This window comes from Antechinus flavipes, chromosome 1, assembly GCF_016432865.1.
Source record: "Antechinus flavipes isolate AdamAnt ecotype Samford, QLD, Australia chromosome 1, AdamAnt_v2, whole genome shotgun sequence".
In the NCBI taxonomy this organism is placed as follows: domain Eukaryota; kingdom Metazoa; phylum Chordata; class Mammalia; order Dasyuromorphia; family Dasyuridae; genus Antechinus; species Antechinus flavipes.
In genome coordinates, this window is record NC_067398.1 from 384,309,297 (window position 1) to 384,336,195 (window position 26,899).

The window sequence follows — 26,899 nt, forward strand, 5'->3', positions numbered from 1 at the left end:
CAAGACCTGTAGACCAGAGTAGTAAATTAGTGCAAGCATGAGTTTTTCTTATCTTCCTTCTTGTTTCTGTAAGGTTGTGCTTACTCATCCATATAGTTACCATGTATATTGGTGAGACAATGTGACCTTAGTTTATATGTGTATTGTTATACTTTGATTATTTCTGCATTTACTTTATATTAAGTCACTATGAAGTTATTATTCTTGCTTTTGTCTCAAGTATATGTTTTATATTTAGATTAATGGTGTTACTGTAATTGATTTTGGGTAAATTGGAAGCATGCAGGTGGGAGCTCAGGAGGTAAAATGGTGAGTAGTTCCTGTAGCAAAGTTACCTCTAAGACCTTGAGAGCATTTGAATCTTAACCATATGGGTAAGGTCCATTTTTGAGAATTCCAGACCTGCTGGTGATATCTTGATAGCTTAAAAAAAGTTTTTAGGTTAAGCAAGCTAGCCTATAGAGGCAAAGTTGCAATGGCATACATAGTTATGCACATATATGCTTAATATACACCTAAACATATATACATGTGAATAAACACTTATACAAATATATACATGTGTACATATTCACAAGCAATAAGAAATTCAGTGTATCTGGTTTATATTCAGCTGTCTGACAAACTGGTGTTTTCTCTTTGTAATGTTTCTTTGTAAATGTCTACATGTGCCTAGGAAAATATTTGCTTCACCTTTAGCAAACTTCCTGGTCTTAATGCTTTCAACACCTTTAACTTCCTACCTGAAGGTTCTTCAGATTCACCTAGACACCTCAAGGGTGGATAGAATATACGGTAAATGTGGGGAAAAAGAAGTTGGCCCAAGAAAAGAAACATTCCTGACTAATAAGAAGCAACTTGTGTGTATTCCTAATAACAAAAAATCCTTTGAACATCTTCCAGCACTACAAATATATGGAGGAATGAATCCAGCTCTGAGGAATATTATTTCCAGTCTTCCTCCTTAACCCTGTTTTACTACATCTGGATGCATAAGACCCATGCTTTTGCAGTAGGGAGAGCGGTAAGTGATTTTGGAAGAATTTATATAGAGAACTGCAAGTGGAAAAAATGACTCAAAAAGAAACACCCAATAACATTATGCAAACAATGCATTATAGGGTATAAATAAAGTCTTTTCCACTTCTCCTAAGATTTAGAGCTAGAAGAGGTGATAAAGTTCAAAACCTTCATCATATTGGTGAAGAAACAGGTTCACAGAGGGAAAGTGATTTGTCCAGTTTTATACAGATAGTATAATAGCTGACCTGCAATTTGGCCCAGGTACTCTGACTCTAACCATTTTATCACACATTTTAACCCCAATTTAAAAATCACCAATGACTTACAATTAATGTGTTATATTAAAATATTAAGTTGTAGTGCAATGAATTGGGAAGAGCACTCCCCTAGAAATCAGGAGATCTAAATTTGAATCCTGTCCCAGTCCCTCAAACAAAATATATATTCATTCTTATTCTCTTTTCTGAGACCTGTGGACATTTTTAACCATTGTATTTGTGTTGAACTTAACATGTCAAAAATAGAATTCATTAACTTTTTCTCAAAATCTATTTCTTTTCCTAATCACCCTATTTCTATTGAGGGTATAATATTTTTTTTTTCTGGTTACTCACATTGGTAATCTAAAACAATCTAAATTTCTCCTCCTTTCAATATTCCCTTACCCAATTATTTGCTAAGTTTTTTTTTTTTCAAAACCTCTCATGTTCATCCTCTCTATTTTCTATTCACTTAGCCAGTATTTAGATTCAGACTGTTATCTCTTCTCAACTAAAACTGTTGTAATAACTTCTCAGTTAACTGATCTCCTTACTTTAAATATCTCCATTGGCTCTTTTTTGCCATTTAAAGCACTTTCCAATTTGGCTCTTGTCTAACTTTCCAGACACATTAGACATTAATCCAGTTCATAAACTATGGTGTGGCTAGCAAAAAAATCCCTATTGTTAATCTTCAAATAAGTCATTAAATCTATGATCTTTGGACCTTTTCTCCATTCTTGGAATCCTCTTCTTCCTTTTCTCTATCTCTTAGAAACTCAAATTTCCTTCAAATATCAGCTAAAAGAATATTGTTTATATGAGAACTTTTCTGATCCCAGATCAACTATTCATCTGTCCCTTTTTCTTCCTTCCTCATTCACATTGCTCAAACTTTCTATATATTTTGCATATTTATTTCATCCAATGTAAGTTTTTTGAAGGCAGAAATTGCTTCATATTCATCTTTGTATTCTCAGTCCCTAGAAAAACCTAAAAATATAGTAGATTCTTGATCAGTATTGATTGAAAGGAGAGCTTAGTTTCTCCATTTGTAAAATGAGATTTTGGAGTAGAATTTCATTTAATTTATTTCTGTTTTTTAAAGTCTGCAATAAATATTGAGGGATGAAAAATTGTTGTTTTCAAGATTACTATGTTATTAGAATATTTAAAATGTGAAAAAGACACAATTTACTTTAAATATTTCAATGATACTCCTCCAATGTAAGAAAATAAAAAAGAAGACATGACTCTGTGTTTAGCAACTTATTCTGGTATCTTTTCCCCTCTTTTAAAAAAGTAATTTTCATTTAATCAACAACCTCATAACATAAGTATAAAAGATATTCATCTGTATTTATAGTTACTTTAGTAACACTTTTCCACTTGGCTTTAAATAATCTTTGATTATGAAAGTCCAAATTTATACTAAAGATAAACTGGAGAAAGTTATCATTGACCTTATCAAACTATAGTTTACTGGCAGATGCATAATTGCAAAGATTTAAATTGTTTTCTTTCCTACTGCCTTTTAAAATATGATTTATTTGAAATTGTTTACATGCAATATTGAAACAGATTTATTGCATAAAGAAGAATACACTGGTATCTTGTTTACCTGAAAGTGCTATTTGCTTTAGAATAGTATGACTTTCATAACATTGTAAACACATTTCTGAAACTTGTTTCATTTTCTTCCCTTAAATTAGAAGTTTCCTATAATGGAATTTTAATTTTAGTATTATATTTTTGAGGGTAAGTAGAAAATGTCTCTATGGAATGGTTTAGTGGGCCAGGGTTAGATGGATCTAATCATTTGAATTAGCTGAAATAAATTGTCAGACAACTATGGTTGAAATGGCTTATGAGATAGGTCTTAGTTCTATTAAAATCATTGAGATGAAAAGTGGGAACAAGCTGTAGTCCAACTACAAAACCGATCTATGAAGAAAAAAGAAAAACATAAAAGAAGTCTTTTAAAAAAGCAAAATTTAAAATACAATAAAATATAGGAGGCATGTGGGGAAGAGAATAGTTGAATATATGCCAAGAACTGCTGTGCTTTTATGCATATTTCATTTGATATCATATGTACCCTATTTGAAAGATTAAACTGTTTTAAGGAGTTTGACTCATTAATTACACACAAATAGTACATATTATATGCTACTTTTATAAAATAAGGATACAAACCATTTTAAAGGAAGAAATCATTGCTTATTTTTGCTTTTTAAAATTTATAACTTTTATAAAAATAACTTCAAGGTGGCATATATAAAAAACAAAAGATAGCATCATTAATGGATCATAACTTCCATCTAGACAATATGATAATTATTTTTAGAAGCAAAATAAAACCTTAATTATTAAAGAAGAATTGGTCATCACCTAGGCATCTAGCAATCATTTCCCTGTAATATGCCAACGATGCTAAATTTTTAGAAATAAGCACTTATGGAAATAACTTCTACCTTGGATTCATCAAACATTTACCAAGAAGCTCATAAAAAGGTACTCTAAGTGTAGAAAGGATATTTGCTTTCTTGGGATTCATTCTACATTGAGAAAAATATTTGTAAATTAGAAAAAAAGAGAAAATTTGCATTTCCTTTCTGGTAAGTAAAAGATAGGAAGTATCTAAAGCTTGAAATTTAAGATTTTTATATTGACCTGGATGCCACTTCCAAATAAAAGAGTAACTTATGTTAACATTTGTTAAACATATGTTTGTTTTGTGAAAATAATTGTTCTAAAACAGAAACAATTGAATACCTAGGCTCGCTTGTTGATTTAGTTAAAAACCCACAAAGTGAGATTCATTTGGAACATCTGTTGTTTTGGTAATACTTGCTGTCGCCTAATTCTGAAGATCAAAGATACCCTCCCTTCCACCTGATATATCTGTGCCTAACCCGTTTTAAAAGATCATTTACTCCAGAAGGCTTCAAAATTCTATTTCATTTAATTTTAATAAATACAAAAGAGTCATTTCCAACTTTGAATTATGTCAGAGAACTGAATCTAAAAATTATAAAAATAATCACTTAAAATGTCTGGTATGTGGTCTTAAAAAAACAACTTTCACCCATCTCTGGACTTTTAGAAATATTAACATTCAAACAAGCAGCTTGTCCTTTGGTAGAAAAAAATAAACAAAAATATCCCATATAAATTTTTTTTAGGAAAAATGAATTATTTTTTAAATTTAAAAATATTTAAGAAAAATTTAGGAGAAAAGGAATTATTTTTAAATCTAAAAACATTGTGTCAAAAAGAAAATTTGTTTTTAATCTAAAAATTTTCACCCAGACCATTATTATCCCTAGCCTTTGTAAAAAGGCACATTTATTTGAAAGTAGGCATCCTTTTTAATGAACCTTTGTGTCCCAAGAATGAAGCTCAAGACATATCATGAAGAAACCACACTAAAAAAAAAAATCTGGGTAAAGGCAACTAAAGAGACCTCTGTTTGCTTACCATAGGAGGATGAATGATTGAGTCAATTTTTCAAACTCTCAACCTGTAGTTCCTGAGAATGGAATTGTGCAAAACTTTGGATTTCAACACTAAATTATGCAGCTGGCATACAAATGATTAAACACATGGAGTGTATTACCTGTAGGCAAATTCAGCAGTCATTGAATGCACAGCAGTAGCTCTCCAAGAGAGGGAATGTTCACTGAGACACTGAGGTCATCCTGTTTCAAAAAACTGCCATGGGATTCTTAATGCATAACTTGAGAATGCCAGAGATGGGTGATAAGAACTTTGGTTTGATGTCCTGTTTCCAGGGCAACGCTTCTAATAATGCTACATTCTCCTGGAAATAAAAATGATACCTGGGGAACATGGGGACATTGACAGCATTGTACTTTCAATATATATCTTGGTACTTTAAAACTTCAAATCATGTTTCCAGCAGGCCTTGGATAGAATGCAATGACACAGAGCAGTATAATCAGAAAGCTATAAAGTGCTAGTGAATAAACAATGCATATATCAATGTTTCACCAGTCTCATTGCTATAGTAATGAAAAGAATGAATGGCAACCAAAAGAACCCTAATGAAAGAACTTTATAAAGAAATGTGTCTCTCTCTCTCTCTCTCTCTCTCTCTCTCTCTCTCTCTCTCTCTCTCTCTCTCTCTCTCTCTCTCTCTCTCTCTCTCTCTCTCTCTCTCTCTCTCTCTGTGTGTGTGTGTGTGAATGTATGTATGTATGTATTTCTTCCTCTAACCTTTCCATACTTCATATATCTCCTTTTGAAATAAAAAGGAAGAGGATTAAGGGGATGGGAAATGATAGTGAGGGGAATAGAAGTTTAGAATTGTAGGCTTACTTTATTTGACACAGGTCAAATAATTTCCTTTTGATGTTCATGAAGATGAATAAATAAATGAAAATTATGCAGTAAGCACTTATCTGTGCAAAATAGCATGACAAGTTTTAGGGATACTAATAGAAAAGAAATTAGTAGGTTTCGTAAATATTTAACAACTGGCTCTCCAGAAAAAAATGCACAGCATACTTTTAAATATAATCTGTGTTAATATTTTTCCATCACTTTCTCAAGTTTAGATAATCAACAAAACAATAAGGCAAACCTAAGTTTATAGTATTTGCTGATTTTTTAGGTGTATTTGTTCACACTGAAAATGAAGTGCACTCCAATATAACCTTGGTTGTTAGATTAGGGAAATAGAGAGACCAGAATGTGATTTATTGTTGGGAGTAATCAAGTAAAGATCATTAGCTTTTTCATTTTTTTCTCACCAAACCATCTCTTATTGTCTTTATAGAATAGGGTAACATGAAAGGGGAGTTTAAAATGAATTTTCTTATTGCTTTCACACCAGTATTTTGTCTATTTGAGGAAACAGTGCCCTGATAATATTTGTCTCATTCAGGAAATATGATAAGGACCAAGATGTGTAAGTGATCATAAGAGATGAGTTATACTGAGGGATTCAGAGATGTTATAAGAAAGGATCTTCAAATATACGATAAAATTCCATTCTGATATATGCTATGATCTGTGAATAGCCTGACTAAAAGGAAAGGGCTTTATTGTGATTTATTGAAAGAATGGAGAAGAGCTATAGTACTCCATTTCAGAGGAGAGGCTTACTTAACACAGCACCCCTCATTTGAAGGGCAAGATAGCAGGTGGCCTTGAAAATAACATTTGAGTTGGACTATTATAGCTGAGACTCATTGGGAGTGTGAATAAGCTGACTAAAAGAGATGTAGTTCATCTCTCTGTGGGAGATTCTTACTAATTACAACACCCCCAGTGTATATTAGAGTATTTTGTTTCACTATACGTAAATAGACCCCTGAAGATGAACTGATGCAGAGATAGGATACCCATGGGTAGAAGCAAAATATGTGTATATATATATATATATATATATATATATATATATATATATATATATATATATATATATATATATAACTTGATAGGGAACAGTGAGGCTAGAAGATCAGTTCTATAGATCTCTTCATGCTTATATCCTAGAGATGTATGTTCTCTCTATGTGTATGTACCACTCCAAGTAGGTACCTTGACCATGTATAATTCTAATATATATAAGATATAGGTGGTCCCAGTGCACATCCAATACTATGTCACTTCACTAAATATTTCTGAATTAAATGTATTTTCTGGCTGAATAGTGGGAAAAAAAACATTGATAGGGTTCCACCAATTATCATTTGGAGAACAATTTCAGCTATAAAATGTCTAGAACTTGTGGTAATCATCTGGGAGTATAAGGTTGAGAAATTCAGAAATGCTATGGAGATAAAGAAAAATGATTTAGGAAAAATTCTGAAAAGTTCATTCCTTTAAAACAGAAACTAAACATCTTAAATATAGCTATTCTTAAGAACAATCCAAAGAAAGAAAGAAAGAACTGAATCAAATTTAATGATAATTGGAGAAAAATAGCTTAAGATTTCCTAATCTCTAGTTTCAAAATAGAGTCCCACAGAACATTTCTATTTATTTATTTATTTATTTGTCAGCATTCGTTTTTGTAAGATTTTCAGTTCAAAATTTCCCCCCTCTGTCCCTTACTTTCTCTCTCCCAAAGTCAGCAAATAAACCGATATAAGTTATACATATACAATCATGTTAAACATGTTTCCAAATTAGTCATATTGTGAAAGAAAAATAAGAACAAAAAGAGAAAAAGCACAAGAAAAACAAACAAACAAAAAAGTATACTTTAATTCACATTCAGTCTTCATAGTTCTCTCTCTCTTGGTGTGGTGGCATTTTCTATCCCAAGTCTGTTGGAATTTTCTTGGATCACTGTACTTCTGAGAAGAGCTAAGTCTATCATAGTTGACGATCATATAATATGCAGAACATTTGTGAAATGGAATACTGCCATAAGTATAGTAGTGAAGCATAACAATTAAATTTGACCACAGTCATTTCCCCTGCCTTCTAGATACCATGTCAACTCCCTAAATATTCTCTTCTGCTGCTTAAACACCCCTTATTTCTTCATTCTTTAATCATATGATAATTGTTCCAAATAATCCACTGTTCCAGAGGGTTTCCTCTGATCATGTTCCATTCTGTCAATACCTATCTTGAACTGTGATATTATGTACTGAATTTAATATTTCACTGATAAGAGATGTCTACAATGACATTATTATCTCCCAGGTCCTGGACATCATAAAACTATGGATATGACTTTAAGATTACATTTTGGTGGGGGAGGGGCAGCTGTATTATATGTTAACTATTAGTTAACATATTAAGTCAACAGTTGAATAAAGATTTTAACTTTTTCACACAAAGTATCATGAAATCAGATTTCTCCCAGTTCTCTATTTGTATAGCTTATTATTTTTTATTACATTTTAGTGCTTTATAACTATTAAGTCACTTTTTCAGATTCCACCAATTATTCTGATCTATCAAAATCCTTCTGACATTCTATATTCTAAAAATAGTCTATTTCATCCAGCTTTATGACATCTGAAACTTTGAAAACCATGCCTTTTAGATATTCATTCAAATTATTGATTTAAAAAAAAAAAAACATTGGATAAGAGGGAACTGAGGATAAAAAGTCTTATATTATACAATTTAAGAGTTCCTAGATGACAAAAGAGCACTGTGGAGCAGGAGGGAAAAAGAGATGAATAGGAGGCTCAAATTCACAATTTTGTATAGAATTGGACTTATGTAAAAAATCATTGATTTCTTTTGAAGAGAAGTTATGTACCAATTAACAAGCATTTACTAAAAATTACATGGTTAGTAGTCTACATGCCAGCAACTGCTCTAGATGCTGGAATTAAAATGCAAACAGTAAAACTATTTCTATTCTCAAAGGAGAGACAATAAGTACATATATGTATATTATAATTTTAGATAGAGATAGACATAAAAAGATAAAAGAAATTTTAAAAATGACATAATGGATCAATTGAATAAGAGAAGGAGGACACTAACATTTGGGAGGATCAGGAAAGGCTTCATTCAGAAAGCAATTCTTCAATTGTGCCTTGAAGGAAAAGAAGCATTAAAGGAGTTGAAGATGAGGAAAGAATGCATGCTAGGTGAATCAAAACAATCACAATGTAAGAGTATTGATGATAATGAAATGAATTTTGGCAACAATATCTTTTTGTCATTACCCAACAATCTGTTACTACATTTTTGAAGATATTTTAACATTTTCTCATCTCAGACTAAGAATAAAAAAAAGTGTTTAAAACATGGTATCAAAAGATAATGAATAATGTGGAATGGAATGTGGGAAAAATGGGACACTAATGCATTGTTGGTGGAATTGTAAACTGATCCAAACACTCCGTAGAACAATTTGGAAATATATTCAAAGGATCATATAACGGTACATATGCTTTGATCCAGCACTGCCACTACTTGGTTTGTATTTCAATGAAATTATAAATATAAATTATAAAAGAAGGGAAAGGACATACATATGTAAAAATGTTTGTAGCAGCTCTTTTTGTGGTGGCAAAGAATTGAAAAAGAGTCGATGTCCATAATTTGGGGAATGGCTAAATAAATTATGATATATGAAAGTAATAGAATATTTTCGTTCTATAAAATATGATGAACAAGTTGATTTTTAAAAAGACCTGGAAAGATTAACATGAATTGATGCTGAACAAAAAAAAGCAGAACCAGGAATACTTTATATATAGTAACAGTAAGATTGTGTGATCAACTATAATAGACTTGGTTCTTCTCAGCAATTCAGTGACCCAAGAAAATTTCAATAAGCTTTGGATGAAAATTCCATTTGCATCCAGAGAGAAAATTATGGAGACTGAATGTGGATCAACCCATTCTATTTTCACCTTTTTATTCCTTCTGTTTTTTTTTTTTTCTTGTAGTATTTCGCTTTTCTGATTTTTCTCTCCTAAGATGATTCATATGGAAAATATGTAAATAATAAATGTATATGTATAGCATAAAAAAGAAAAAATATCTCCTAGATAAAGCCAGAATATTAATTATGGATTCTGTAATCCTTTTTGGGGGGGAGGAAATAGAGATTATAGGATGTGAAGAAGCCTCTTCTAAATCGGTCAATAATATCATTTCCATGATACATCAAGTGTGAATATTTCCCTTTGCATATATCATTAAAATGGAATTGAGAAGGGAGATGTTTCTAATAATCTAAGGAAGGTAGTGCCTACCATTTCAGTGTCATCATTAATTTTTGCTCATCGATATCCATGGTGCTATAGGGAATAAGAGACAGTAATAGCAAAATAATAGTAATAATAATAAGATAGATAATAAATAGGGAATTGAGACCTAATTGAGGAAATAAGAATAAAGAATCCAAATTTAAATGGCACAAATATAAAATGGGAAGCAACATGGTGCAATGCAAAGATCACTAACTTTATACTTGATGAATCTTTGAAAACCTTGAGCTTACTTTCCTCAACTGTAAAATGAAAGCCTTGAACTAGAAATTCTCTGTAGTTCTTTGTAGCTTTAAATCCACAAAGCTATCATAATTTGCATGATACAGACTGTTCTAGGAATTTAAGGAAACAAGCCTTTAGGTGTTGGAGTATCTAGGGAAGTCTTCCTGCATGTAGGAGATGGTACTTTTGAGCTGAACCTAGAAGAATTGGCATGTCTGAGTTAATAGTAGTAAGTAGAAAAGGCATTTTCCATATGGCAAAAATAACATAAGCAAAATTACAGGGGTGGAAATGGGCAGGGTGTGTTTGCTGTGGAGTGAGCATGTAAGTATGAGTAAACTGTGGAATGGGTATTGAGGAATGAAGCTAAAACATAGTGATGTGAAGTCAGACACTGTAATCTCCTGTACATCTTAATAGAAGGTCCCATGAGTTTCTGTGGTTGAAATAATTCATCACCTTTTCATGAAAGTCCTGGTAATGAGTGCCTATGAGCTTGCTTAATTTGGTCTGTGACTGTCAAGGACAGAATGCGTTGTTAGGCCCATGCTCAAAGTCTTTTTGGTTTTTGCAAAACCTGCCAGAACTTGCACTCTACTGGCACAGCCCTTAAGAACCCACGGTCACCTCCAGGCCATGCTGAGGCATAGTAGAAGAACTTTTATAGAGGCAAATATGACTGCCAAATCATCATTACAAAACATTATACTGAACAGATTATGAAAGGCTGCCTAATACCTACTCAATGTCAATTTGCCACTTAAGCTTAACATAAAGAGAAGGAGAATAAAAATACTATTATTACCTAGGGGAAAATGGATGTGCTTAGTTACTTCTGTTTATCTTTAGGACTAAGAACCTAAACCATTGGGATGCCTAGTGATGATTTAAGTTATCTTGCCATTTGTGTTGAGGATTAATGAGATACTTTGAGCTCTTTGGGAAACAAGTGGTATGCAAATACATGGAATGACTCTACTGCTGTTATTATAGCCTCTTGCCCTTCCCTTGTTTACCCTCAGGTGCCAGGTCAGGTGGAAAATGAGCTCAGGGCAAGCATCATAGTTTTAGGTAGTGGCCAATAAAAGCAGGTATACATTGTGACTGAACCAAAGTGAATCACCCACTGTTGCTGGTGTGATTGAAACATAAACCATACAAGACTAATCTGCTGAAGCTGGCAGAGAGAGTGCTTTCTACCTAATTGTCCATAAAGTTATGGAATAATTCTGCCCTCATTACCCTGAGAATTCTCCCACCAACTATGAACTAGTTCAGTGAAGCTGTACTTTGACTAAAATGGTAATAATAACAGTGAAGGCCATAAACTATCAGATCTTTTTGTTAACTGATGTCACCTTTAGGAGCAAAGCAGGACATGCTCACATCGGCTTGAATCACATTTGAATTACTCCATTTCGAAGACTAAATCTGCCCTTATATTTTCACAGCCAACAGCAACTGATTTAAATGAAAGATTTGTGCCCACATCCAAGGACAAAAAATTTGACCCCAAGGGTCAGTACTAAATAATCAGCTTAACCGGAAAAAAATCCCCACATTATTCATTCCCTGACATTTAGAAAACTCTGGACTCTGCCAATGTGTCAATCAATAGCTTGTGGCTGATGAATCATGAAACAGATATTCTAGAGCATGGAGGAAAAAATCTGAAGTCTGCCAAAGTGCCAGTAAGTCAGTCAGAGTTTGCTTGATGACTTGTAAAACAGAATACACTCTCAGAGACACATATGAAAACCTCTCTAGGTTCTGCCAGCACAATGGGTCAATCAATTGAGGGATGCCTGATGAATGATGAAATAAATGCCCTCTTTGACATGTCAGTGCACATTCACAGTTGGCACCACCTCTCTCATCATTTGGAGTTTGTCTTGCTATTAGATTGACTGAAGGAGAGTTGAAGAAATGACATTTCCTTCACTTGCTGAACTTCCCCATCTTCGTCTGTCATTGGTTAGAGAACAAGATTATAGACAAAGCCTTAGGAGAGTGTGAGCATACATAGTTACCTATGTCTAACAGGTAGTTATACCAGTATACTAGCAGTGCAATTGCTGAATAAAAAGAGATTCTATGGAATAGTTCTGGAAATGTCCTCCAACTGGATTAACAGAAATTTTCAAAGTGTAGTAAAGAGATCCACAAGGCCTCTTCAGTACTTCCTCAAAGATAACTGTTCATTTAGCTTTCTCAATTCATTCAAGGCAATTTTTCTGTTTCCTTGATTTGAAGAGATGTTGCTTAGCTTGAAACCACAAGATATTTCCTTTCCCTTAAATAACAACCTCTATCTTATACTTAAGTTATAATAATGATATCCATCAACAAGGAGTAATCAAATATGGTACCATGAAATCAATCAATTAATCAACTACATTCCAGTTACTGTGCTGGCTCCAGGGCTTATAAGTACAATGAATGAAATTCTATGTACCCATGAGAAGACAGAAACATTCCCTACTAATGACCAAGATAAGTACATATAAAAGTATATATGGCATGAATATAAAGAGAATAAATACATTTAAATACACACAGAGCAATTAAATACAAGTTAGTTTGAGAGGGAGGGAACTAGTAGTTGAGGGATTAGGAAAGGCTTCATGCAGAAGATATTTATTGCTTGAGCTCCAACTTGCAGACACTTAACACGTCCTAGCTGTGTGACCCTGGGCAAGTCATTTAACTCCAATTGCCTCAATAATAACAAAACAAAAAGAGAGAGAGAGAGAGAGAGAGAGAGAGAGAGAGAGAGAGAGAGAGAGAGAGAGAGAGAGAAATAGAAAAGAAAAAGAAGTGATATTCTGCAACAGAGGTAAGGAAGGAATTCATTCCAGGCCTGAGGATGGACAGTAAAAAGGCATGGAGTGGAGAAACACAGTGACTTGTAGAAGTAAGAGAGAAGGTGAGTTTGATTAGATTGCAAGTGTGTGCACATATGAATGTATGTGAAAATGTGCATGTGTGTATGTGTTTATATGTGAGCATGTATATGTGTATATGTCTACATAACTAGATAGTTTGAGGTGAGGTTGTGCAGTGCTTTGAAAACTAAATGGAATTCCATCCCAGAAGTAATTAGAAGTCATTGTCATTTGTTGAGAAGAGAAATTACATGGTTGGCTCTTCACTTAATGAATATTACTTTTGCTCACATATGTAGGATATTTTATAGTGGAATCAGATATTGTAAGGATATGAGCATCAAGATTTGACAACAGATTAGATATGGGAGTATTAAATGGTTAGTAGAATGGTCAAGGATATAAATGTTGGTATGGGTATGAAATTTATTTCAGCTTCTCCTCTTCTGGAACCTCTTCTTCTTACACATATATCCCTACTGCCTATTCTAAGCAAAGCTTGTCTATTCCACGAACCTCACTCCTATTTCTTCTCCCTTGAAAGTTTCTGGTCAGATCTTACCCAATATAACTTCTCCTTGACAGTTAATCAGATATTCTATTTCATGTCAAAGAATTATGGAAAGAGGCCCACAAGAGAAGCTGAGAATCCTCCTATTCTCCATATGTAAATATATATTTTATAAGACATTGTGAAGAAGATGATTTTGTTTCTGTTATATATTCTAACTTAATGACTATCATGGTGAGCATCTCAAACTATGTAGAAAAGAAGGAAAACTAATGTCCATTTTTGGTGAAAGATAGTTTTGAAGAGAAATATTTTAGAACAAGTTGAGTCTCCTAAATCACAAATTGATTTAAAAAAAAAAACTTTTAAAAACTTGATTTAAGAACTGATTCTGCTTTGTTATTTTAATTTAATTTTTTAAGTTAACAAAATCTATTTTTTCTTCTCATGTTCCCTCGCCAATTGAAAAGCAAAAGAAAATCCTTGTGATAAAATACAGTCAAATAAAATAGTTTCATGTTTTTTTATATACAAAAATATGTCTCATTCTCCAGTAATCTTCTGTGTCCACTAATTCTCTTATCAGGTGACATATTTCATTCCCTACCTATTCCTATCCCAAAATCATGGTTACACATTGCATTAATCAGAGTTCTTAAGTCCTTCAAAGTTGTTTATCTTTACAATGTTGTTGTTATTGCATAAATTGTTTTCCTGAATTTGCTCACTTTGCTGCATGTCAATTCATAGAAGTCTTCTCAGATTTCTTTAATATTGTACTTTTCATCATTTCTAATAGCATAATAGTATTCCATTACATTCACAAGCCACAATTTGTTCAGCCATGTCCCTAATCGATAGGCATCCCTTAGTTTCCAGCTGGTAGTTACCAGAAAAGACATGCTATAATCATTTTTTGTACATATATACCGATTCTCTTCTTAAATCTGTTATTTTATTTGTTTCCTAAAATGAAGACTGTGTAATATAGCGAGGACTCTTTGTTAATAATAAGGAAAGCGGGGATTGAAATATCACATTTATTATATATTATTAGTGTAAACTTGGTCATTTTACAAATAAAAATGTTTGACTAGGTAACATCTCAGGTTCCAAAGGCTAATATTCTTATGGAGTAGGTTTTCTTTTATGGAAAAAAATGAATGAGAGAGAATAAAAGAAAAAAAAAAGACTTTTTCACACCTGTGCTTTTCAGAAATAATTTAGTTTATTTAGAAATTTAAAATATATTTTATTTTGAAATTAAATAGAAACATAGTAAAAATATTTGGTATGATAGACTTTTGAGTTATAGGGATGTGAATATAGACTTTCAAAGGATTTGTCTAAAGTATACTCAGTTTGTATAAGAGACAGTAGTTGAATCCAGGTCATCAACTCTATCACAATAACACCCCTCCAATTCTCACTGTAGAATTTATAGCTGGTTAAACATGACTTTTTAAAAGTTTGAGCTTTGATGTTTACAGGATTATAAAATGATAGATTTGTTATTTGCATGTTGGATTCTAGTTTCACTTTTTAGTTGTAAAATACCTAGTACAAAATCAACCATACATTTTAGTGAGCATTTGCTGTTAAATGCAAGGGAAAATGATCAATTTGCTAGTTTCTGAATTGGGCTCTTGAGTGCAGAACACTAAAGTTTAGCATGCCATCTATCAGGAGTCCATCAAAAAATGGTCCACTTAATAGACTCACACTAGAATCAGAAATGAACTTTTGACATTTAATTAAGGCCTGAGGCCAGAATTTGTCTGTAAATGTGAATTAGCTTGATTATAAAGATAGAGCAGGTAGAAGGATGTAGAATAGGCAAGCTGAGGAAGGAGAATACCAGAAGAAAAGTAGGTGTTTTTTTTTTTTTTTTTTGTTGTTGTTGTTGTTGTTATTGTTGTTTTTTGCTGAGGCAATTGGGGTTAAGTGACTTGCTGAGATCACACAGCCAGCTAGCTCAAGTGTCTGAAGTCACATTTGAAATCAGATCCTCCTGACTTCAGGGCTGGTGCTCTACCTACTGCACCACAGAGTAGTTTCTAAAATCAAGAATGATATCATTTTGTCCTACTACTACAACTTAGTTTCAAAAAAGAGTTTAGAAGTAGTACTGGCACTTTAGTAAATGGTAACTGTTAGAATCCTAGTGTTACCTCAATGGAATTGATACAATGCTTATGTTCACACCTTTAGAGAGCTCATATAAGCAAGAAGTATTTAAGTACTCATTGGAGTTCACACTTCTGGGAGATTCACAAGTCAGTATTCAGTATGAGATTCACAAGCCAGAAACCCATAATCCCACTCTCAAATCCCATAATCCCACTCTGTCAGAGAAGTCAACCTTTGAGCTAGCATAAAAACCGCTGAGCTCACTCAGCACAGTTCAGTTGAAAAGATTGAGAGGAGAGCGTCGGTCAGTTCAGAGAGAAGTCCTCTCTTGGAGGCAAGACAGATTCATTCCATCTTCTACCTTTGTGCTGGCTGGAGGCTGAAGGGAGCAGAGGCAAAGGACTAGCGACAAGAGCTCTTGGAACCAAGGAGAAAGAAAGCCTCCAGAAAACTAGCCGAGCCCCAAGTGAAGGAGATAAGATTTTGGAAGAGACAATAAAAGATGGTACTTTAATCCCTCACTGCATTTGGGGTGATTATTGATCTGAACTGATACTAGGGCTACCTCCCTAAGAAACCTGCCCTCAGAACCATTATATTTTAAAGAAGAAAAACACGACAGGTAACCTCTCTTATAAATCAGATACAAGCCAACATCCCAGCTAAATATCAGCATATATTACTTTGCCAGAGGTTCTCTATAAATGCAATCAATCCCAACGTTGGTATACTTTAAATCAATAAATGTGCTAGCTAGTATCCTGGAGAAGATTTTTTTTTTCAAAAGAGGACATAACCAGGCACAATAGAAAGGACTTCAAACTAGGCCTTTAGTGATTAAAAAAAAAATTAATTAAGAATTCTGCATTTCCCTTGACAAATAAATAGAGGGACAGTTTTCCAGCAGCTCTTCATCCCAGAGGACTGTTATATAGAGCCATGCATCACTAAAAAGTACTTTGAAAATCCTAATTGATGAAGAAAAGAAAAAGAGAATAGAATTAATTTTAATTTCATATTGCTTTGTGATGTGTTTCTAACATGTTTTCAGAATTACACAAGAAGTATACTAATTGTATAGCAGTGAGACACTCATCACCCATAATTATTTCATTTCACGAACCAGATCTCTGAAGTTCTCTCAAAGTACAACTTCTTGTCTTCTCAGCCTCTTTTTGAAACTTACTCTGTCCTTATTATGACTTTCAATTATTCCACCTTTCTTTACTTTCTTAATCTATCATACTACTGCTTTGGCTGTATTTTTTTCCTTTGTATTCTTAATCCTATAGACAACTAGGTCAGCCTATGTTCAGCCCTTTAGTGTTGAATCATCTTCCCCATATTTTCCCATCAACATCCATTCCTTTCCAAACTCCAGGTCTCAGTTGCTCTTATTATTTACCTTCTTTGTTTCCCTTCTTATAGTATTCAATACAGCTTTTAAAGGTTATAAAATATGCTGTCTAATTCTACAGTTTTCTTATCTTATCTCAACCAGTCCCTTAGTACTAATGTTGTTCTAGATTCATCTTTTATAATAGGTTTTTATGACACTGTTCTCTTGTGGTTTTTCTCCCATCTGTCTGATTGCTTATATATTTTGTCGCAATGTATAGTCATCCCCTTTCCACCAGATTCTCTTTTGGCCCCTCTTCTCTTTATACATTATTTTTCTTTTTGATCTCACTAGATCCCATGGGTTCAACTATCAGTTCTATGTTGAAGACTCTCAAATGATTATCCTTATTACTAGCTGCATTCTAATCATCTGCATGTCAATGACCCAAAGGTACTACAAATTCAATATGTCTAAAACTGAGCTTATTAGTTATGTCCTAAACTCATCTCTTCCTAAAGACTGCATTGTAGTTTAAGATCATAGCATGGGTTTACAAACTCAGAGTAATTCTTCTCCCTGACCCTTTATATTTAGTCTGCAAACAAATATGGTTAAATCTAACCCCTCTCTCAGCACTTCTATTCCCCTTCTCTCCTCACCCCACCCCTTCCAATATCCCTGCCCCTTTCTTTTTCATCACTTAGCTATCCCTTTAGTTCTTCACATTAATAACTTTCATTTGGTCTGTTACAATAATTTAATCATTAGTCAATCTAGTCAATAAGAATATATAAAGTGCTTAAACAGCAGACTCTGTGCTAAGTATTAGAGATACACAAAAGTGTGAAAACATGATTCCTTTATTGAAGGAGCAATCATATTAGTACTGACATTAATATCTCTTCTTTCCAACCAATATATACCACACAGTTGGCAAGTTGATATTTCTAAAGCACAGATCTGGCCACATTACTTTTTTTTTTCTGGCTTCAAAGAAAGATAAAATAAAAAACTCTTTTATTTGGCATTTAAGCCCCTTTCCAATTTGGCCCCACCCTATTTTCCAAATTGATTTTACATAACATTCATATACTTGACATTCTATTTAAACTGGTCACCACAAAGTTCCCCAAGCATGACATTCCATCTTTCACCTCAATGCCTTTGAATAGGCTATCCCCACTGCCTAAAATGATCTCCCTCCTCACTTCTGCCTCTGGGAATTCCTGGCTCCCATCTAGACTTGGCTAATGTACATTCAGGATTCTATACAATTTCTTTTCTAATATCTCTAATTCTAAGTGCTTACTCCCATCCCCCAAAAAACAAAATAAAAACATCATTATTTTGTATTTACTTCTTTTTGTGCAAGTAGTGTTTCTTATCTCACCTTATGGAAAATAAAGTCCTTGAGTGCAGGGAATGTTTTTATCTTTCTCTTGCTATCCTCAATAGTTAACAATGTATCTTGTATGCAAGTGCTTGATAAATATTTGTTGGATTGAATTACAGGATAGACTTTAGATGTAGAGATCAGAAGCTAGACTCTGAGACTATTGAAATGATTCAGGTGACAGGTGGTGAGTGTTTCAACCAGTCATCACTATGTAAATAGAGAGAAAGAGAAATATTGTAGAGGTGTAATCAACAAGATTTGGTAAGGACTTGAATATAAACAGTGATAGAGAAGGAAAGGGAGAGATTATAGAACTGAGTAACATTGACTGAAAGAATGGTGATATTTTAAAGTAAGATAATGAAGTTTTGAGGAAGGATGCATTTTGGCAGGAAATATGAGTTCCACTTAGGACATGTTTATTTTTTAATATGGACCATTCGGGGAAGTTGTTTAACAGACATTCAGTTATGTAGAGCTAAATTTCAGAAGAAAGAATCAAGAATGGATATTTAGATGTGGTAGTCATCTCCACAGAGATTATAATTCAAAACATGTGAGCCAATGAGGTCACTGTGAGTAAGTAGAAAAATAGGAAAGATTTGGAGGTCACTTTTATTTAATGGATGGGCAATCCAACAAAGCAGAATGGATATGTTTTACCTAGCTCAGACAACTTGAATTCATCAAGGACAAAGTGGTATTCTTTTGCTTTTCTTTATGAAGTCTAATTTAATTTGGATATGAGCTCTATGGCAGTCATTTTTTGTTGTCATTTCTAGGACAAAAATCATTCTATTTGATGCAGAAAAAAAGTTTTTTTCTTTTTTTCTAGTCTCTTCCTCTCTTCCTTTCCTCTATCCCACCTTTCCTTCTTCCTTTCCTCACTCCTTCTTTGTCTCCTTTCTTCCTTCTCTCCTTCCCTTTTTCCCTTCTTCCTTCCTTCTCTCTTTCCTTCCTTTCTTCCCTCCTTCCCTCCTTCCTTCCCTCCTTCCCTTCTTCTTTCCTTCCTTCCTTTCTTCCTTCCTTCCTTCCTTCTTCCTTCCTTCCTTCTTCCTTCCTTCCTTCCTTCTTTTTTTCCTTCCTTCCCTCCTTCCTTCCTTCTTTTCTTCCTTCCTTCCCTCCTTCCTTCCTTCCTTTCTTCCTTCCTTTTTTCATTTCCTTCCTTCCTTCCTTCCTTCTTCCTTCCTTCCTTCCTTTTTTCATTTCCTTCCTTCCTTCCTTCCTTCCTTCCTTCCTTCCTTCCTTCCTTCCTTCCTTCCTTCCTTCCTTCCTTCCTTCCTTTCCTTTCCTTCCTTTCCCTTGCTTCTTTCCCTTCCTTTTTCCCTCCCTTCCCTCTTTCCCTTCCTTTCCTTCCTTTCCTTCTTCCTTTCCTTTCCTTCCTTTCTTCCTTCCTTCCTTCCTTCTTGTCTCCTTCTCTCTTTTTTATTGATTAATGCTTAGGCTAGACATTAAGATGATATAGAGAGTTAGAACTATAGAATGAATATTCATCAATTATATGTCATTTATTTTATTTTTTATTATAGCCTTTTATTTACAAAACATATGTATGGGTAATTTTTCAACATTGACCCTTGCAAAACCTTCTGTTCCAACTTTTCCCCTCCTCCCCTCCTCCCCTAGATGGCAGGTAGTTCCATACATGTTAAATATGTTAAAGTATATGTTAAATACAATATATGTATACATATTTATACAGTTATCTTGCTGCACAAGAAAAATTGGATCTACAAAAAAGGAAAAAATAACCTGAGAAGGAAAACAAAAATGCAAGCAGACAATAACAGAAGGAGTAGAAATGCTATGTTGTGGTCCACACTCATTTCCCATATTTCTTTTGCTAGGTATAGCTGGTTCTCTTCATTAATGAACAGTTGGAACTGATTTGGATCCTCTCATTGTTGAAGAGAGCCACATTCATCCGAATTGATCATCATACAGTATTGTTTTTGAGGTATATAATGATCTCCTAGTCCTGTTCATTTCACTCAACATCAGGTCATGTAAGTCTCTCCAAGCCTCTCTGAAATCATCCTGCTTGTCATTTCTTACAGAACAATAATATTCCATAACATTCATATACCACAATTTATTCAGCCATTTTCCAATTGATGGGCATCCATTCAATTTCCAGTTTCTAGCCACTACAAAAAGGGCTGCCACAAACATTTTTGCACCTACGGGTCCTTTTCCCTTCTTTAAGATCTCTTTGGGGTATAAGCCCAGTAGTAACTCTGCCAGATCAAAGGGTATGCACAGTTTGATAACTTTTTGAGTATCGCTCCAAATTGCTCTCCAGAATGGTTGGATTCATTCACTATTCTATCAACAATGTCTCAGTGTCCCAGTTTTCTCACATCCCCTGCAACATTCATCATTATATTTTCTTGTCATCTTAGCCAATCTGACAGGTATGTAGTGATATCTCATAGTTGTTTTAATTTGCATTTCTCTGGTAGTGATTTGAAGCACCTTTTCATATGACTAGAAATATTTTTATTTTCTTCATCTGAAAATTGTCTGTTCATATCCTTTGACCATTTATCAATTGGAGAATGGTTTGATTTTTTATGAATTAGAGTCAATTTTCTATATATTTTGGAATCGAGGTCTTTATCAGAACCTTTGATTGGAAAAAATGTTTTCCCAGTTTATTGCTTCCCTTCTAATCTTGTCTATATTAGTATTGTTTGTATAAAAACTTTTTAACTTGATATAATTAAAATTTTCTATTTTGTGGTCAATAATGATATCCAGTTCTTCTTTGGTCACAAATTCCTTCCTCTTCCACAGATCTGAGAGGTAAAATATCCTATGTTCTTTTAATTTATTTATAATCTCATTCTTTATGCCTAGATCATGAACCCATTTTGACCTTATCTTAGTGTATGGTGTTAAGTGTGGGTCAATACCTAGTTTCTGCCACACTAACTTCCAGTTTTCCCAGCAGCTTTTGTCAAACAGTGAATTCTTATCCCAAAAGCTGGGGTCTTTGGGTTTGTCAAACATTAGATTGTTATAATTATTGACTGTTTTGTCCTGTGAACCTAACCTATTCCACTGATCAACTAGTCTATTTCTTATGTCATTTATTTTAAATAGGCAATATGAGGAGAGTTAAATAGTCAGGAAGAAAGTCCCAAGAAGAGGATCACAGGATCAAAGAAAGGGGCATGTTATATTACATAGTTTTGATATAAAATGTTCTGGCAGCATGAACACAGAGCAGTGACCTTGTATGGCAAGGCTCCAGAGTATTTTTCTTCCTGTTTTCAGACTATGAAATAAGGTCTTAAAAACTCTGCTCACTTACCCAACAAGCAGGCAAAAATGTCAATTCCGCTTTAACATTCAAAATGCCTCCACAAAATGTCATATTTATGCTTACAGGTTTGTATTCTCTTTTTTATCTCCACAGTCATTCAAATATTGTTGACATTGGCTCAATAATTTCACTTGCCCCTTCTTTCAGTATCTGAGGATATCTAAAATAGGAAACTTGGATGTATCAAGAGTAGTTATTTGTATTTCCTTAACTTTCCTTACACTTAGCTTGTGAACCAGCCTGCTGGTAGTCACTTTTTGTTTTGTATTTGCACTTAAGTAGAAATGCTTTGTTCTGGGTCTAATATTTAGGTCATTTTGTGTTTGGTTCAAAATGGAAACAAAAGAATGCATTTATTGATCAGCTAACAGTTAATAGGAGAATGCATATCCCGTTGTCTATATGTATGGATACCTAGATACGAATCATATTCAAACTAAGGTTTTCAGTGGAAATTCTGGAAGGACCAAATGAGTCCAATGAATATAATTCTGCCCCTCCCCACACCATGGTTGGACCTAATCTGGATAAACCCATAGGAATTATATGGGTCAGAGAAAATATGTCATGACAATTGGGTCTATAGTTTGAACACTTCCAGTGACTGGAAGCTCTTTACTTAATTAGGTCACCCATTCTACTTTTAAGTAGTCTTTATTAAAAAAGGATTATTATTCATTTGAAATCTGACATATCAAAATCTGCATCATGTTAAAATCTATAAACAGTCCCTCTTCTATTCCAGGGACTGGAATCTCCCAAATTAATATCATTTCTGAGCATACATTCTTTTTTTTTCTGTCTAGTATTATGTTAATGATCAGAAAGTCAGTGAACAAAGACATTGTCTTAATACAACCAATCCTAAGAACATCACTGGATCTATGCATGGGATTTATGATCACTTAAAAATTATCTATACAAGAAAAAACAAATGAATAAAAATACCTATTGTACAACCCTATAGTTGACTATTTAGTCCTTCAAACTTGTTTAGCAGGACCTATTGTTCAGATGGATTGTGAGTCAGACCCATAATTGAATCAGAGAAAGAGAATTGAGATGGATTGAATTTGGATAGTTCTACAATACTCTTAGTGATCCCAGGTTGCTCCCTGGTTCAATCTCTCTCCCCATCCCTTTAAAAAAAGAAATGTTCTTCCATTGTGTGCTTCTAAATCTTGTAACATCACAGTTTCTGAACAATTAAAATTATAGATGAGCCAAATGGACTATGGGGTTATTATCCTTTCAAATTCCTTTTCATATGGGAAAAAATATTGCTTTAACAAGGCAGAAAAGGAAAAATATATACATTAACCGTTAAAGGATAAAAGATGTTGTTGTTGACATATATGCATATATACATGTGTGTATATATGTATATATATATATATATTCCATATACAGTCTTATACACACATTCTTTTCTTACTCCTTTCAAACTTCAAAAAGAATCCATCTCAATCCCTATCTCTATCTTTACCTCTCTTCCTATCTCTATGTCTATGTCTAGCCTTCTTTCAGGTATAAAAATTGATATTTATATGTGTGTATATATATATGTATATATATATATGCATTCATACATATACATACATGCATATATATACATAGATATACTCACACATTTTGATGTCTGAAAGAAATAGGAAAATGATGTTGATTTAATAAAAACTATTAAAGAATGTATATGAAGAACAATAGGTTTCAAGTGAGATTTGAGCAGTTGGGCTCAGAAAACTAGTATAAATATAAAGACTTAAGTCATCTTGTGAAAGGAGTAGAATGATACTTTATTTGCAAGAGAATTGTTTAATGATTTTTAAATCAAGCAGAAAAAGAACTTTTATGTATTAAAACTGTAAAAAATGAGTATAAAGAAACAGTTTTAAAGAAATAAAATGAGTATCATGTTGAAACTTTACAGCTACTTATTAGTCCCTTAGCAAATGTACGTAGATCCATTTCAAGAAAAAAGTAGAATAAAATTTAAAAGTGAGATATTATTTAAAAATTAATGTTGGTTTCATTGAAGACATAGAATCAATTGTTACCTTTTAAGTGAAATGAGATCCATGAGAATTTAATCACTGAAGTAGGAACAGGAATTTCAGCCTGATGTGGTGGAGAAATTGATTAGCCTAATAGAAGAAACTAGGTTATACAGCGAATAGAGTGATAGACCCAGAATCAGGAAAACAAGTTCAAATTTGACCTTATACACTTACTAGGTATTTGTGACCATGGGTAAATCACAAAATCTCTTGCCTTAGTTTTCTCAACTGTAAAATAGGAATAATAATAGCAACTATTTTACAAAATTGTTTTGAAGATATGTTCATATCTTTGTAATATATGAGATAATGTTTATAAAGCATTTAGTAGAATCCCCAGTGCATTATAGTTGATATAAAAAGGGTTATTCTCCAAAAGGGGAAAAATCAGCAGGGGGCAAAAACATCTTGTAAATATTTTAAAAGACTAGAAGCAAAAACAGCCACCTGATGCTAAGACTTTGCTAGATCCTTATTCACTGAATAAAAAAGCAAAAAGGGAAAAAGACAGTCTTTGTTATTTAAGAAGAGTTAGTTAGAATCATTTTCCTTGCTCAAAGACTCTGTTTGGATCAATTAATAGAGCATAGAGTTCACAAGTTAGCTTGTTTTGTATAGCCCAGAAATAGCTGACTTGATTTGCTTTGCAGGTTCTGGCTTGAAGGAAACTTTTATTCAAATGAAGAGATGGGACTTTCTAAACATCACTTTAAGGGTGAGTATAAGTTGAAAGAGCTTACAAATACTATGTTGACTTAAATATTAAAAAAATATATATTTATCCAGTTGGATAACAGTGAGGACCAACAGAGAAGAAGATAATAGAGAAGTATTTTCATGTGGTACAGATATTCCTAAATGAACTGATGACATCAAAGCATAGAATCCAGAGTTGTGAGTTATCCCAAATAAATGGCTTTCTCCTGTACTTCTCTACCAGGTTTCTATAAGGTCTTATATCTAAGTAAATGGTTATATTTAATATATAAAAGTGTGATTATTTTGAGTTAATACATTGTGTAAATAGAATCATATTGCCAGCAGTTTGAGAGGTAGAATAGTGGGTAAAGAGAATACATTTCCTCTCAACAGAGTAAACCTAGGATTCTCTGAGAGTTTGTGTGTAAATATTTGTTAGTGATCCTTCTCTGGAAACTTAGACCTATCAGTAAGAACCCACTTTGGTAAAAACAAACTAGCTCAGTGAATAAGTTCACACACCTAAGAGAAAAATGTGAGGCCTCTATAGTGTGTTACAGAGGCACTTTACCAATATTTAAAGAAATGCATGATAAATACCAGTGGGCTATTTTTGTTTAAAAAAATTAGCATAAATAGCTCCACTGAGAAAATGTATGACAAGAAAAGAAGGTGGGCCCATAAAAGGCAAGAGGAAAGACCCATAAGGATCAGCTAATAAGGATTACTATGACAGTCTGGATATTGTACTAGTACCACAAAAAGTAAAAACACCTAGAGAAGTGCTCCTGATATTTTACTATTGCCCACAAAATATAAGAAGACATAGATAAAAGCTTCTAAAATTGGGAAGAACCTTTGTGGTAGATCTATGAGAGAACAGGACTCATACAGGAGAAGGTATATATAATTTGTAATCTCAAGCAATGGAATTAGTAACCACATTTAAAAAGATTCTATCAGCACTACATTTTCATCTAACTTCAATTTAATCTCATTTTAATGAGTTTTAACCTAAAGAGTTCTATTCTGATCTTTAAGCTTTCTATACTAAGAAATTATCTCATGGTCATATTACCCTTGCTAGATGCTCTTATCATTTTTTTTCCTTAACGCTGAATAAAAACTTTCATGGATAACTTAAATATTTTTTTTTCTAGAATAGAATAGAATAGAAATTCATTCCCTGAGGTCAGGAACTGTTTTTAGTTTTGTCTTTGCATAATAGGAACTTAATAAATGCTTGATGATTGATTCATTGGGCAAAGAAGACCTCCTCTAATGTCTGGAAGCAGTATTGTTTTTTGGGTTTATTGCTCATTTGGAGAAGAGACTCCATCCCTACCAGATTATTAATTTACATTTTTTGAATTTCATAAGTTTTTCTATATTACATATGAACAAAATCTCAACATGTGACCCTACTTGGAGATGCTCATATTCCTTAATTTTTCTTTTGATTGCTTGGTCCAAGGTACTATCTGTTGATTGCCTGTTTCTTACTCCTTGAAGCTTGTTGGCAATCCTTAATGTATAAATAAAATTTTGTCCTTTTAGTCTCTTGTTATCTTTCAGCTATTTTTGTCCTTTTAACCCAGCACTTGAAAAATTTGCAGCATCTTACAACTCATGAACTTGTTTGAAATGGAACAAAACTCAATTTCCTAAAACTATGGAACCAGATGGATCTCAAGAAACTTTAGTAACTTAAATATCTATGATATCATCATGCATACTCACTCCCATACAGATGCCAATCTATAACTTAGCAGATGGTCTTTATATGTTATTATGAAAAAGAAATTATAATCAAACTCCCTGAACTTCATGAGGTTGGTCTTACATAAAAGACAGATATTCAGTCACTAGTTTCCCACTGAAAGCCTTTCCAACTTGGTAGACCCTTTCATAAATGTACTCTTTTGGCACATTTAAAAAACAAACAAGCAAACAAATTTATTTAATATTTTATTTCCCCTTGAATGTAAACTATTTGCATTTTTGTTTTTCTTCCTGGGTTATTTTTATCTTCTGAATCAAATTCTCCCTGTGCAACAAGAGAACTGTTTAGTTCTGCATACATATATTGTATCTAGGATATACTACAACATATTTAACATATATAGGACTGCTTGCCATCTAGGGGAGGGGGTGGAGGGAGGGAGGGGAAAAATCGGAACAAAAGTGAGTGCAAGGGATAATGTTGTAAAAAATTACCCTGGCATGGGTTCTGTCAATAAAAAGTTATTATTAAAAAAACAAAAACAAAAACAATATATTTTATTTCCCCTAATTGCATGTAAAAACAAATTTTAGCATTCAT